General features: G+C 53.3%; 1 non-coding gene across 1 annotated transcript; it reads right to left on the bottom strand.

Moving 5' to 3' along the window:
- Window positions 1-14747: 14747 nt before the first annotated feature.
- TRNAG-GCC lies at window positions 14748-14818 on the bottom strand. The gene has a single exon. It is a non-coding gene; the product is annotated as a tRNA-Gly (tRNA).
- Between the last annotated feature and the right edge of the window lie 284 nt (window positions 14819-15102).

Here is a 15102-nt window from a genome sequence, read left to right as displayed (position 1 = left end):
TGAAATCTTCAGGGGTTCGGTGCTGGGGTAGATGTCCCTGAGAAGCAGAGCAGCTGAGAGGTGGAGCTTCCTCCAGGAAATACTCACTTGCTCCTTGTTGATTTCATGGGGTCCCAGCTTTCAGGAGGAAAGTAAAGATGAAAAGCCCTCGCTCTGGCATCTTAGAGGACTTCTGGGTGAGAGCTAGGACGGGGAGGGCATCTGGACTCATTGCCCTCCCAGTCCTGGAGTCCGATTTTCCTGTTCTGTCTGGTTTTGAAGGTGCAGGCTGCGGAGCCAAAGCAGTGCTGCTCCTGCCAGCTCCTCCCTCGCCCTCTGCTTCCCTGGCCTTGCACAGGGACAGGGAGATCCAAAGAGCGGCTCTGTCCATTCTCTCTCAGCCTGGGAGGGAAGAGGGAGATGGCCTGGTGGCACAGATGGTTCCGCAAACAGTTCAGTATGTGCCAAAGGAGGGCCTGGGAGGCCCCAGGTCAGGAGAGGGTGCCTGCCCTGCCAGTGAAGGCCGGGGCTGAGCTGCTTCCTGCCAGCGTCCAGTTTTGCTCAGAGCACCCGGAATGCCATCTTGGGGGAAGGCGGCAGGGGCTCCCGCAGAACCCTGGGGCTGTGTCTCCTGCCTCCAGGTCTGGCCACAGCTGCAAAGAGCAGGTGGCAGGAGGAGGACTCTGGAGGACTCTCTCCCTGTGTTGGCCCTGCAGCCCCATGTCCCCTTCTGTGCTTCTTGGGAGCAGGAGGCCTGCGACCCCCTGTCCTGAGCCCTCAAAAGGAAAAGCTATTCTAGGGATGATGAGAGGGAATCGGGTCCTGAGGCACTTGGAGGAACAGTTGCTGAGTTCCACATGCAACAGCCCGTTTTTGTCGCAAAGGTGGCTTAGATGCCATCGCTAACTGGCCATCGAAGTTCCCAGTCTGGCAGGTAGGGCTCAAGTGCTGGGGCCACAGCAGAGACAAGGCCAAGCAGCCTGATTCTTGGGGGTGGAGGTTAAGGAGCAGAGTGTGGACTTGGCTTTCTATAGGGTCAGGCTGCAGCGCGGCATCCTGAGGAGCGTGGCTGCCCACACGCGGTCGCCCAGCCCAGCCTCGGCCAAGGCAGACAGAGCCCGGGCTGGGAAGCGGGAGATCCCACTGCTTGGGGAGTCACCTTTTCCTCTGCACAGTGGGAACACCAGAAACAGTGGACAAGCTCAGTGAAGAGCTCTCCAGCCCGCCCCGAGGTTTCCTTCCTCCTGACTTTGTCACCTCACTGAGAGAATATACCCCTTTATCTGAAACAAGCTTGCTGGAGGGGAGCCCAACATACCAGGTGGAAGGGAAAGATAGAGGCTGTGAGGTTCCTCTGGGCCTGTCCCCAGCCTCTTCGACCTGGCTGCCCTTTGTTCAGAGTGAAGACGGCAGTTCCCAAGACATAAGCACCGCAGGCTTCAGAGCCTGAAGCATCCTTCCAGGTCAGCCACTTTGGGCAACTGGTGAGCAAGGCGGGTGTGTAGGGCCAGCTACATCATTTGCGGGGCCTGGTACAGAATGAAAATGTGAGGCCCTTATTCAAATATTCAAAAGTTACTAAGAATTTTTTTTTTTTTTTTTTTTTTTTTGTGGAGGCAGAGTCTCCGTCACCCAGGCTGGAGTGCAGTGGCACGATCTCTGCTCACTGCAACCTCTGCCTCCCAGGTTCAAGTGATTCTCCTGCCTCAGCCTCCCAAGTAGCTGGGATTCCAGGTGCCTGCCACCATGTCTGGCTAATTTTTGTATTTTTAGTAGAGACAGGGTTTCTCCAGCAGGCTGATCTCGAACTCCTGACCTCAGGTGATCCACCTGCCTTGGCCTTCCAAAGTGGTAGGATTATAGGCATGTGCTTAAGATTTCAAGATGAGGACAGTAGAGTGTAAATGAAGTGCAGGGTCCTTCCAAGTGGGCGCGTCTGGGTGTGACTGCATTTGGGAATAAGGGGGATGGGGTCCTGCCTGTTCCTGCAGTCACAGCATACCTCGGGTCCTGGGGCAGAGGAGCCTGGATTCCGGCCCTCGGTGCCCAGCGGTCCTGGCTCACAGACAGAGGAGCCTGGATTCCGGCCCTCGGTGCCCAGCGGTCCTGGCTCACGGACAGAGGAGCCTGGATTCCGGCCCTCGGTGCCCAGTGGTCCTGGCTCACGGACAGAGGAGCCTGGATTCCGGCCCTCGGTGCTCAGCGGTCCTGGCTCACGGACGCCCCTGGTTCAGCAGCCAGGGGGTTCCTCACTCCGCCCCACATGTGATTCTAAACATTGCTGCAGAGACTCCTTCCCCGAATCGTTCGGGGGACTCTGACAGCTCCAATGGCCAGCCAGCTGCCTTCAGGTCACCAAAGAATCCGGGGCTGGTCTGAGACCAGGTGTACCCCCAGACTCTATCTCTGTCCAGATCATGAGAGGGAATCCTGGGTCCCCTGCCTCCCCCAGTTTGGCTTCACTGCACAGCTGGAACTCAGCCAGGCCTGTTCCGGGAAGCAGGGCTGTGAGTGTGAGCTGTCCAGGTCCTTGGCATTTTGAACAAAGAATTGAACAAAAAACCCACAAAGTAACATTGGAAAGAAACACGGGAAGGAAGCAGTGAAAGCAGAAATTTATGAAACAAATAAAGCACTCTGCAGGGTGGGAGTAGGCCTGAGCAAGCAGCTCCAGAGCCTGGTTACAAAGTTTCCTGAGTTTTATTTTATTTTATTTATTTTTTATTTATTTTATTTTTTATTTTTTATTTTATTTTAATTTAGTTTTATTTATTTTATTTTTTTATTTTATTTATTTTGTTTTATTTATTTATTTATATTTTCGAGACAGAGTCTTGCTCTGTCACCCAGGCTGGAGTGCAGTGGCCGGATCTCAGCTCACTGCAAGCTCCGCCTCCCGGGTTCACGCCGTTCTCCTGCCTTAGCCTCCCAAGCAGCTGGGCCTACAGGCGCCCGCCGCCTCGCCCGGCTAGTTTTTTGTATTTTTTAGTAGAGACGGGGTTTCACCATGTTAGCCAGGATGGTCTCGATCTCCTGACCTCGTGATCCGCCCGTCTCGGCCTCCCAAAGTGCTGGGATTACAGGCTTGAGCCACCGTGCCTGGCCTTGTTTTATTTTTTAATTTTATTTATGTATTTTATTTTTTATTTTTATTTATTTATTTTTATTTTATTTTTAAATTTTTATTTAATTTTAATTTTAATTTTATTTTTTTGAGACGTCTCTCTGTCACCCAGGCTGGAGGGCAATGGCATGATCTTGGCTCACTGCAACATCCGCCTCTTGAGTTCAAGTGATTCTCCTGCCTCAGCCTCCCAAGTAGCTGGGATTACAGACAAACACCACCACACCCGGCTAATTTTTGTATTTTTTTTTTGTAGAGATGTGGTTTCACCATGTTGGACGGGCTGGTCTTGAACTCCTGACCTTGTTATCGGCCCACCTCAGCCTCCCAAAGTGCTGGGATTACAGGTGCGAGCCATGGCACCCGGCCACCTGGGTTTTAAGTACTCCTTTTGAGGTTCTATTGGCTACCCCTTATCTGGATGAAGGATTTGGTCTGTGGCTCACAGAAAGGTAATGTGAACTGGCGCCCTATGCAGATGAAAGGATGGCCTATGCTTGGCCTGCGGCTAATCCAGGACACTCTCCCTTCCCATCTGAGATGCAGTGGAGGTAGGAGGGGATAGGGAGGGAAGCCTTTGATCCTTTGCTACTTGGGCATGTGGAGATGGGGTTTTCCCTTTTGATTTAGCTTTTGGAAGTTGGTGTTAATTGGCCTCAGGTTCCCTGTCCCTAGGCCCCGGCGTTTTCCCTTTGATTGAACTTTAGGAGATGGATTGGCCTTAAATTCCCTGCCTCCAGACCCTATTCTCCTGCCTCAGCCCCGCACATGTGACTGGAAGCCTCCATCTGCCCTTCTAGATGCAGATGGGGCCTTTCAAGCAGTGACGTAGGATTTTTCTTGGTAACCTGTCAGCCGGAGACCTCCGACCAGTGACGCCCTTGCCCCAGGCCTTGTGTAGGCCTGGGGATGTTGTAGGAGATACCCTGTCCATTTGGCCCACTGGGCCACGCCTGGTCTGCTGTCTGGAGAGGATCTCCTGGCCACCGTAACTGTCCAGTACCTGGTGGGAGGGGGTGTGTGAGTAAGCGAGTGTGGGGTCCAACTGGCAATTCCAAGTGCTGGCACAGAAACGGGTTTTGTGTGGTGCTTGTGGCTAGAGCCACAGGAGTGTCACAAGCCACTTCCACAGTGGACTCTGGCATCCAGACGAGGGCAACATGATGGTGTCCAGGCAGGGGTGTCCATGACCCCACAGCCCCAGAGAGTGTTATAGCTAGTTAGCTTTTTTTTTTTTTTGAGAGAGTTTTGCTCTTGTTGCCTAGGCTGTGGTGCAATGGCGTGCGATCTTGGCTCACTGCAGCCTCCGCCTCCCAGGTTTAAGTGATTCTTGTGCCTCAGCCTCCCAAGTAGCTGGGACTACAGGTGCCTGCTACTATGCCCAGCTAATTTTTGTATTTTCAGTAGAGACGGGGTTTCTTTTTTTTTTTTTTTTTTTTGAGACGGAGTCTCGCTGTGTCGCCCAGGCTGGAGTGCAGTGGCCGGATCTCAGCTCATTGCAAGCTCCGCCTCCCGGGTTTTTACGCCATTCTCCTGCCTCAGCCTCCCGAGTAGCTGGGACTACAGGCGCCCACCACCTCGCCCGGCTAGTTTTTTGTATTTTTTAGTAGAGACGGGGTTTCACCGTGTTAGCCAGGATGGTCTCGAACTCCTGACCTCGTGATCCGCCCGTCTCGGCCTCCCAAAGTGCTGGGATTACAGGCTTGAGCCACCGCGCCCAGCCTGAGACGGGGTTTCACCACATTGGCCAGGCTGATCTCAAACTCCTGACCTCGGGTGATCTGTCCTCCTTGGCCTCCCAAAGTGCTGGGATTACAGGCATGAGCCACTGGGTCTGGCCAGGTAATTAGCTCTTTTAGTCCCACTGTCCACAGCCTGACGGACAGCAGCATGTTAACAGCTCTGCCAGCCCCTTGCCCTGCTCTGGCCCATGACTCTGGAGCTGGTTCTGCCCTGCTGCTGTTTCTGTCATGTGGGTGGCTGCCCTCAGCTGGTGGAGGACAGGGCCATGATGTTACAGCCTTCCCTGTACCCATATTTGGTGGGTCCTGAGTTCTTGTGCCATGTCCAAGAAGAATGAGGTCACACTGACAAAGAGTGAGGAAGGCAGAGAAGAATATTACTGAGCAACAAAACAGCTCTCAGCAGAGAGGGGATGCGAGGGTGGTCAACCACCTGAAGTCTGGTGGTTTCCATCATTGTGGCTGGGTCTGGAGTTTTTAGGGGCACAGAATGAGGAGGGGCAGGCCATAGGTAGCATTGGAAAAGGTAACCTTTGATTGGTTCTTTCTGAATAATGCTTTTTAACCAATCAGGAAAGAGTGGACAAACAGGAATAGAAGTTCTCTGATGCTGGATTTCAGGCTTTTTTTGGCTTCATGGTGAGGTTTCACGGGGGACTCACCCTGTCTGCCTAGGATCTGTCTGCCTCAGATCTGTCTCCTGTCACTATCAGCAGCAGCACATAAAGCCAGTGTCATCAAAACAGCAACTGTGGGACAATGGCCCTTGAGCCCTGCTTTGTGCTTCCTGTGGCCCAAGGCCACAGGATGGATGCAGGGTGTAGGACTCCTTTGTTTTTAGTTTTTATTTTTATCTACCCATGTACATGCTGATAGGACTCCTTTGTATTCTTTAAAATGCCTCCTGGCTGGGCGCTGTGGTTCATGCCTGTAATCCCAGCACTTTGGGAGGCCGAGGTGGGCAGATGACGAGGTCAGGAGATCGAGACCATCCTGGCTAACATGGTGAAACCCTGTCTCTACTAAAAATGCAAAAAATTAGCCGGGCGTGGTGGCGGGCGCCTGTAGTCCCAGCTACTTGGGAGGCTGAGGCAGGAGAATGGCGTGAACCCGGGAGGTGAAGCTTGCAGTGAGCCGAGATCGCGCCACTGCACTCCAGCCTGGGCGACAGAGCTAGACTCTGTCTCAAAAAAATAAAATGCCTCCTGCTGGCCAGGCGTGGTGGCTCACGCCTGTAATCCCAGCACTTTGGGAGGCCGAGGCGGGCGGATCACGAGGTCAGGAGATCGAGACTACCCTGGTTAACACGGTGAAACCCCGTTTGTACTAAAAAATACAAAAAATGAGCCAGGTGTGGTGGCGGGCGCCTGTAGTCCCAGCTAGTCGGGAGGCTGAGGCAGGAGAATGGTGTGAACCCGGGAGGCAGAGCTTGCAGTGAGCCGAGATTGTGCCACTATACTCCAGCCTGGGCAACACAGCAAGACTCCATCTCAAAAAAAAAAAAAAAAAAAAGCCTCCTGCTAACACTTAGCTGGCATGTTTTGTTGGCAGCTATAATATTCCACCATAATTTTTTTTTTTTTTTTGAGATGGAATTTTGCTCTTGTTTGCCCAGGCTAGAGTGCAATGGTGCAATCTTGGTTTGCTACAACCTCCACCTCCCACATTCAAGTGGTTCTCCTGCCCCAGCCTCCCAAGTAGCTGGGATTACATGCCCAGCTAATTTTGTATTTTTAGTAGAGACAGGATTTCTCCATGTTAGGCTGGTCTCAAACTCCCAACCTCAAATGACCCACCTGCCTCAGCCTCCCAAAGTGCTGGGATTACAGATGTGAGCCACCATGCCTGGCCCATATTCCACCATAAATTTTTAAAGTGAATCTGGGTGTGCTGCCTAATGCCTATAATACCAGCACTTTGAGAAGCCGAGGCAGGAAGACTGCTTGAGGCCAGGCGTTCAAAACTAGTCTGGACAATATAGTGAGATCCCATCTCTACAGAGAAAAAAAAATAGCTGGGCATGATGGTGTGCCCTTGTAGTCGCAGTTACAGGTGTGAAGCAGAGGCTGATGTTAGAGAATTGTTTGAGCCTGGAAGGTCAAGGTTGCAAAAAGCCATGATTGTGCCACTGCCTTCCAGCCTTGGTAACAGAGGGAGATTCTATCTTCAAAAAAAAAAAAAGTGGGTGAGGTTTTTTTTTTTTTTTTCTTTGAGACAGAGTAGAGTGCGGACTACCAGACTAGACTAGAGTGCAGTGGCATGATCTCAGCTCATTGGAACTTCTGCCTCTTGGGTTCAAGCAATTCTCCTGCCTCAGCCACCCAAGTAACTGGGACTACAGGCACACATCATTGTGCCTAGCTAATTTTTGTGTTTTTATAGAGACAGGGTTTCACCATGTTGGCCAGCCTGGTCTCAAGCTCCTGACCTCAAGTGATTCACCTGCCTTGGGTTCCCAAAGTGCTGGGGTTACAGGTGGGAGCCACCGCGCCTGGCTGTGGGGTCATTTAATTTGTGTTTCAAATCTGCCAAATTTAATAGGATTTCATAAAGCATTACTGACCTTTTTTTTTTTTTTTTTTTTTTTTTTTTTTTGAGACGGAGTTTCGCTGTGTCTCCCAGGCTGGAGTGCAGTGGCGTGATCTCCTCACTGCAAGCTCCGCCTCCCCGGTTCACGCCATTCTCCCGCCTCAGCCTCCCAAGTAGCTGAGACTACAGGCGCCCACCACCACGCCCGGCTAGTTTTTTGTATTTTTAGTAGAGACGGGGTTTCACCATGTTAGCCAGGATAGTCTCGATCTCCTGACCTCGTGATCCACCCGCCTCGGCCTCCCAAAGTGCTGGGATTACAGGCTTGAGCCACCGCGCCCGGCAACTGACCTTTTTTAAGCTGGGGTCTCACCCTGTTGCACAGACTGGAGTGCGGTGGTACAATTGCTGCTCATTGCAGCCTTGAGCTCCTGGGCTCATGTGGTCCTCCCACCCCAGCCTCTCAGATACCTACATGCATGAGACCTACCACACCTGGCTAATTTTTGTCTTTTTTTGTTGGTTTGTTTTTAATAGAGATGGGCATCTATGTTGCCCAGACTTGTCTTGAACTTCTGGGCTTAAGTGATCCTCCTGCTTCGGCCTCCCAAAGTGCTGGGATTACAGGCATGAGCTACTGTGACAGGCCTTACTGGCCTCTCGAACCTGCCAACAATCAGGGCCGCCTCTGCCAGGAGCACTTTCATCTGAGTTCAATCCAGAAGGAATGCCCAGTGTGGCTGCTGCATCTTGTTGTGGGCACCTTGACTTTCTGTGATGCTTCTCTTTGACTTCAAGGTAAATAATCTGGGTCTTGGGTCTGGGAGGTTACCTGTCTGAGGGCAATGATTTGATGAACTTTAAATTCTTTTTAAAAAATTTTATGGGTGGGCGCAGTGGCTCATGCCTGTAATCCCAGCACTTTGGGAGGCCTAGGCGGGTGGATCACCTGAGGTCAGGAGTTTGAGACCAGCCTGGCCAACGTGGTGAAACTCCATCTCTACTAAAAATACAAAAATTAGCCAGGTGTGGTGGCACACACCTGTAATCCCAGCTACTTGGGAGGCCGAGGCAGGAGAATCACTTGAATTTAGGAGGTCGAGGTTGCAGTGAGCTGAGATCATGCCATTGCACTGCAGCCTAGACAACAAGAGTGAAACTCCATCTCAGGGGGAGGAAAAAAAAAAAACCTTTATATAATTTTTTTTCTTTTTATACAGAGATGGAGATCTCACTATGCTGGCCAGGTTGGTTTTGAACTCCTGGCCTCAAGCAATCCTCTCACCTTGGCGTCCCAAAGTGCTGGGATTACAGGCATGACCCACTGCACCCGGCCTAATGTTCAACTATTTTGTGAAAAGTAGGCTGTGCGCAGTGGCTCATGCCTGTATTCCCAACACTTTGGGAGACTGAAGCAGAAGGACCACTTGAGGCCAGGAATGCTAGACTAGCTTTGGCAATATAATGAAACCTCCCTCTCTATTTAAATAATATAAAACAGAAAAATGAAGAAGTGCTGCTTTGCTTCTTCCTTGGATCCTCGCTGGCCATGGTGGCAGTAGCCAGAGCCGGAGCTTAGCTTGGGCAGGTGTGGGATGGGGGCTGGCAGCGGGCTAGCAGTGGGCGGGCTGCAGGGCAGCAGCTCTCTGCCCTGGGCGGGCAGCAGAGGACATTTGAGAATTAGCCCGGACGAGGGCTAGGTATCTCCTCAGAGGACCCAAGGATCCCAGGCTTCCCCCTCCTGCCGTTGGACGGTAGCGCCCTAAATTCCAGGGCCTGGGTGTGGGGTTGATCAGACAGTTGGTTCGGGTCTGAAGGAAACAGTAGGGCACCCTTCCCTATCCTTGGTGCGGTTTGGTGTTGAAGCCATTTGTCTCTTTGTCTCGGGGAACCTCTAGGATGACCCCTAAGGTCTGACCCCAGCTCTGGGTAGGGGGCCTGGGGCTGTGAGAGGCCAGGCTGCCTGTGGCCCGTGTGGGGAGGTGGCAGGGGGTGCACGCTTCGCTGCTTTGGAGGGAAGACCCAGGCAGAAGCAAGAGGGGAGCCCTGTGTGCTTTTGTAGCCCAGTCCCCCTGCACCCCGACCCCCATGCCCCCCCCCCGTGCCCCTTCCCTTGCCTCTCACACCTGCCCCGCTCTCTTGCTGCCAGATCTAGACATGGCTCAAGATCCCAAGGCCGGCCCTGCCCAGCCAGGCCAGAAGAGGCAGCAGGGCACACGCATTTTCTGGTGAGTCTGTCAGGATGGGCCGCCGGGGAGCGCGCTGGGGGCCGCCGGGGAGCGCGTTGGGGGCCGTCGGGCAGCGGGCTGGTGGCTGTCGAGCTTGTATGGGGCTCTGGGTTCCCCTGGGACAGAACAAGGACCCCAGAAGCCCCCCCAAGTGTGCTACACACCCAGCGGCTCAGGGTGCTCAGGGCTTCCTCCCTGGGCCTTAGGTTTTCTCTGTCAACTGAGGAAGTTGACCCAGTGCATTCCAAAGCCCCTTCTAGCTGGTGCCACCAACTCCCCCATCCTGACCGAGGCAGGGCCCCTCCTTCTGCCTGGAGGAGCCTGGATCCCCCCAGGTGAGGGTCCCTAGGGGGTAGTGTCCGGGGGTGATTTCTGGGTCTAGACCTTTGGGAAGTAGCAAATGGGAACCTTTCTGGTTGACATTGTTCCCCTAACTTGGGAAACTTAAAGCAATTTTAAGGAAATCTTTTTTTTTTTTTTTTTTGAGACAGGGTCTCGCTCTGTCACCCAGGCTGGAGTACGGTGGTGCAATCTCAGCTCACTGCAACCTCCTGCTGGGCTCAAGCAATCTCCCACCTTAGCCTCCCAAGTAACTGGGATCACAGGCGCGTGCCACCACGCCCGGCTAATTTTTGTTTTGTTTTGAGACGGAGTCTTGCTCCATTGACACTCAGCTCCAGGCGCAATCTTGGCTCATGGCAACCTCTGCCTCCCCGGTTCAAGTGATTCTCCTGTCTCAGCCTCCCGAGTAGCTGAGATTACAGAGGCACACCACCACAACTGGCGAATTTTTGTATTTTAGTGGAGACGGGGTTTTACCATATTGGCTGGGCTGGTCTCAAACTCCTGGCCTCAAGGGAGCCTCTCACCTTGGCCCCCCAAAGTGCTGGGATTAGGCTGGGTGCAGTGGCTCACACCTGTAATCCTAGCACTTTGGGAGGCCCAGGTGGGCAGATCTCTTGAGGTCAGGAGTTTGAGACCAGCCTAGCCAACATGGTAAAACCCCATCTCTACTAAAAATACAAAAATTAGCCGGGCGTGGTGGTGGGTGCCTATGATCCCAGCTACTTAGGAGGCTGAGACGGGAGAATCGCTTGAACCCAGAGGCAGAGGTTGCAGTGAACCTAGATTGTGCCACTGCACTCCAGCCTGGGCAACAGAGTTGAGACTCCATCTTAATAATAATAATAATAAAGTGCTGGGAATTATAAGTGTGAGGCACCACATTCAGCCAGATAATGTTTGAACATATTTGGAAAGGAGCTCACCAGCTTCTGTGAGCAAACCAGTCCTCTTCAGAGGCGTGGGTGTGAGCCGTGTTGGCCTGTGTCCACTCAGCTGGGCGTGTGTAATGGCTGATGTGTAATGGCTCGTGTGCTTCCAGACGGTGGCGGGGAGGTGGGAGGCAGGCGGAGGGGGTGCTGCTGTTAGGGGCAGTGCTGGTGTCGATGCCGCGGCACCCACAGCTCCAGTTCCTTTTGGTTTTCCCCTCGTCTCCTCTCCCCGCAAGTGGGATGGCAGAGCTGGGGTGTGGGCTGCTCTGAGATGTCTCTGTGCCTCCACATTGACCTCCGGAGAGATTAGGCCAAGCTGCTCCCTGCCAGCAGCAGCCAGGGTCGGTGCCACCCCGCAATGTGCCAGTGTGGGTGGCTTCTGCCCCGCTTTGGTTTTGGACTGTTGAGCAGATGTGTGCTCATGGGTCACGTGTCATGTTGTTTATTTGGTTTTGGAGACAGGATCTCAGTGTCACCCAGGCTGGAGTGCAGTGGTGCCATCATCGCTCACTGCAGCCCTAAACTCCTGGGCTCAGGTGACCCTCTGACCTCAGCCTCCCGGGTAACTGGGACTACAGGCACATGCCACCATGCCTGGCTAATTAAGTTTTTTTTTAAAGAGATGGGTGGGGTCTCACTGTGTTGCCCAGGCTGGTCTTGAACTCCTGGGCTCAAGTGATCCTCTTGCCTTGGCCTCCCAAAGGGCTGGAAGCCATTTCACGCAACCCACGTGTTTTTTTTTTTTTTTAACGTGGCTGTTTTTGAGGCTGTTCAATCTTTCATTGGATTTCATATTTTCCATCCACCTCCTTACCCAGCAGGCTTGGATCCAGTCATCCAGCCCCTATGGGGAGCTCGGGGCAGGGTTGATGTAGGGCGTCCCAGAGGCAATGTGGAGTGATGCCGCCTGCCCCACAGGGACTGAGAGAACATTCAGAGGGGCCTGGCATTCGAGACTTGGGGCAGAGCTGGGCATAGATCGCCTCCTTGAGACCTGATTGTCCCTAGGAGGCTCCAGAGAGGAGGGCCCAATGTTTCCGCAGCAGTGCCGGCAGCAGTGGGTAGGGGCTGTGGTGGTGGCCCTTGCTCCCTTGGGATGGTCCCCAGAGGAGGAACCGCTCAGGGTTGGGGCCGTGGTGGGCAGTGAGCTGCTGAAGGATCTCTCCCTGAGGGCTGCTCAAGTCCAGCCATGTGATTTGGGTCTCAAAATGGAATGTGTGGCCCACCGAGGTGGCTCATGACTGTTGTCCCAGCACTCCGGGAGGTTGAGGCGGCGGATCGCTTGAGCCCAGGGTTTAAGAAAATCCTGGGCAAGATAGTGAGACTGCCATCTCTACAAGACATAAAATAAAAATTTGCCAGGCGCGGTGGTTCACGCCTGTAATCCCAGCACTTCGGGAGGCTGAGGCGCGTGGATCATCTGAGGTCAGGAGTTCAAGACCAGCATGGCCAACATGGTGAAACCCCATCTCTACTAAAAATACAAAAATTAGCCGGGTGTGGTGGCAGGTGCCTGTAATTCCAGCTACTCAGGGAGGTTGAGGCATAATAATCAGTTGAACCTGGGAGGCAGAGGTTGCAGTGAGCCGAGATTGTGCCACTGTACTCCAGCTTGGGTGACAGAGCAAGACTCTCTCAAAAAAGAAAGAAAAGAAAAAGCAAAAGAAGAGATTAGCTGGGTGTGGTGATGCATGCCTGTAGTCCCAGCTACTCAAGAGGCCGACGTGGGAGGATCACTTAAATCCAGGAGGTCAAGGTTGCAGTGAGCCGAGATCGTGCCACTGCCTGGGTGACAGAGCGAGACTCTGACACACACACAACACACACAAGGAATTTGGCAACATGGAGGGGAAGGCATAGTGGAAGGACTGCCCACCCAGCTCCCCGCCTCCTGCCTCACAGCCCAGCCCTGAGGACACTTGAGGAGGTGGCTTGGCCTCTGCCCATAGAGCCATTCCGAAGGTGTGTTTAGTTTGTTGCTGTGGGATGTTCCCAGATTGCAGGCTGTAGCCATTACAGGGAGCAGCTGCAGCCACTGCCCTCATCCAACCAGGCCCTTCCCCTTGGGGAGAGAAGCACAAGGCTGCCCACCCACCTGGACACAGGCCCTGGCCTCAGTGCTGGCAAAGGCAGGCCAGGGCAGGGAGGTCCCGTGAGGAAGGACCCCCTGCCTGCAACAGGTGGCTGCAGATGGGCAGGTACCCGAACGCAGTCTCTCCCTGTTTATCTCAGCTTGGGCGGCAGTTAGCAGAATCCCCTTCCAGTGCATGGTTCATCTGTGGCTACTCACAAAAATACACTTAGGCCGGGCACAGTGGCTCACGCCTGTAATCCCAGCACTTTGGGAGGCTGAGGCTGGAGGGTCATGTGAGCCCAGGTTTGAGACCAGCCTGGATAAGATAAGAGAGACCCTGTCTCTACAAAAAATAATTAGCTAGGCACTAATTATTTTATTTTTGGCCTGTGGTCCCAGCTACTCGGGAGGCTGAGGCAGGATGATCTCTTGAGCCTGGGAGATCGAGGCTGCGGTGAGGTAGGATCATACCACTATGATGATGTCGCCTGGGTGACAGTGCAAGATCCTGCCTTATATTTTTTTGAGACAGAGTTTCACTCTTGTTGCCCAGGCTGGAGTGCAGTGACGTGATCTCCGCTCACTGTAACTTCCACCTCCCAGGTTCAAGTGATTCTCCTGCTTCAGCCTCCTGAGTAGTTGGGATTACGAGCATCCACCACCACGCCCGGCTAATTTTTTGCATTTTTAGTAGAGATAGGGTTTCACCATTTTGGCCAGGCTGGTCCCGAACTCCTAACCTCAGGTGATTCACCCTCCTTGGCCTCCCAAAGTGCTGGAGTACAGGTGTGAACCATGGCATCCAGCCAAGATACCTTTTTTATTTTTTTTTTAAAAAAAGAGTCTCACTCTGTTGCCCAGGGGTTAGAATGTAATGGCGTGATCTTGGCTCACTGCAGCCTCCACCTCCTGGGTTCAAGCAATTCTCCTGCCTCAGCCTCCCAAGTAGCTGGGATTACAGGCAGGCGCCACCACACTTGGCTAATTTTTGTATTTTTAGTAGAGACAGGGTTTCATCATGTTGGCCAGGCTGGTCTCAAACTCCTGACCTCAGGTGATCTGCCTGCCTAGGCCTCCCAAAATGCTGGGATTACAGGCATGAGCCACTGTGCCCAGCAATCCTGTCATATTTTAATTTTTATTTTTTGTATTTTTGAGACGGAGTTTTGCTCTTGTTGCCCAGGGTGGAATACAGTTGCCCGATCTCAGCCCACTGCAACCTCAGCCTTTTGGTTTTAAGAGATTCTCCTGCCTCAGCCTCCCAAGTAGCTGGGATAACAAGCGCCCGCCACCATGCCTGGCTAATTTTTGTATTTTCAGTAGAGATAGGGTTTCACCATGTTGGCCAGGCTGGTCTCAAACTCCTGACATCGTGATCCACCCACCTAAGCCTTCCAAAGTGTTGGTATTACAGACGAGAGCCACCGCACTGGTCCCAAGATCCTGTCTTTAAAAAGCAACAACAGGCTGGGTGCGGTGGCTCACGTCTGTAATCCCAGCACTTTGGGAGGCCAAGGTGGGCGGATCATGAGGTCAGGAGATCGAGACCATCCTGGCTAACACGGTGAAACCCTGTCTCTGCCAAAAATACAAAAAATTAGCCGGGCATGGTGGCGGGCACCTGTAGTCCCAGCTACTCGGGAGACTGAGACAGGAGAATGGCGTGAACCCGGGAGGCGGAGCTTGCAGTGAGCCGAGATAGCGCCACTGCACTCCAGCCTGTGCGATGAGCAAGACTCCATCTCAAAAAAAAAAAAAAAAAAAAAAAAAAAGCAACAACAAAAAAGGAATTCCCTGTGCATTGGCCGGGAATCGAACCTAGGCCTCCCGTATGGCAGGCGAGAATTCTACCACTGAATCACCAATGCCTCAATGAATGTGGGTTTGTCACCGCAGCCCAGGTGGTCACAGGCCTGGCCCTGCCTGTCCAGTCTGGTCTGTTTAGCCGTGGGGAGGGGGCTGCAAGGCTGGGTCAAGGACACTTTCCAGGGCGGTCCTGCTCCTCGGAGGCCTTCACCTCCAATGCTGTCTTGGCCCCAGCTCTCACTGCTTGGTCCTTCCTGGCCCTCGGGGGTCCTTGTCCATCTACCCTGTGGCTGGACCTGCCTCTCCTCCCCCTCCTCCTCCCCCTCCTCCTCCCCCTCCTCCTCCT

Source organism: Theropithecus gelada, chromosome 20, assembly GCF_003255815.1.
Source record: "Theropithecus gelada isolate Dixy chromosome 20, Tgel_1.0, whole genome shotgun sequence".
Lineage (NCBI taxonomy): Eukaryota > Metazoa > Chordata > Mammalia > Primates > Cercopithecidae > Theropithecus > Theropithecus gelada.
Note: the sequence above shows the minus strand (reverse complement) of the source record. Positions and strands in the feature narration are given on the sequence as shown.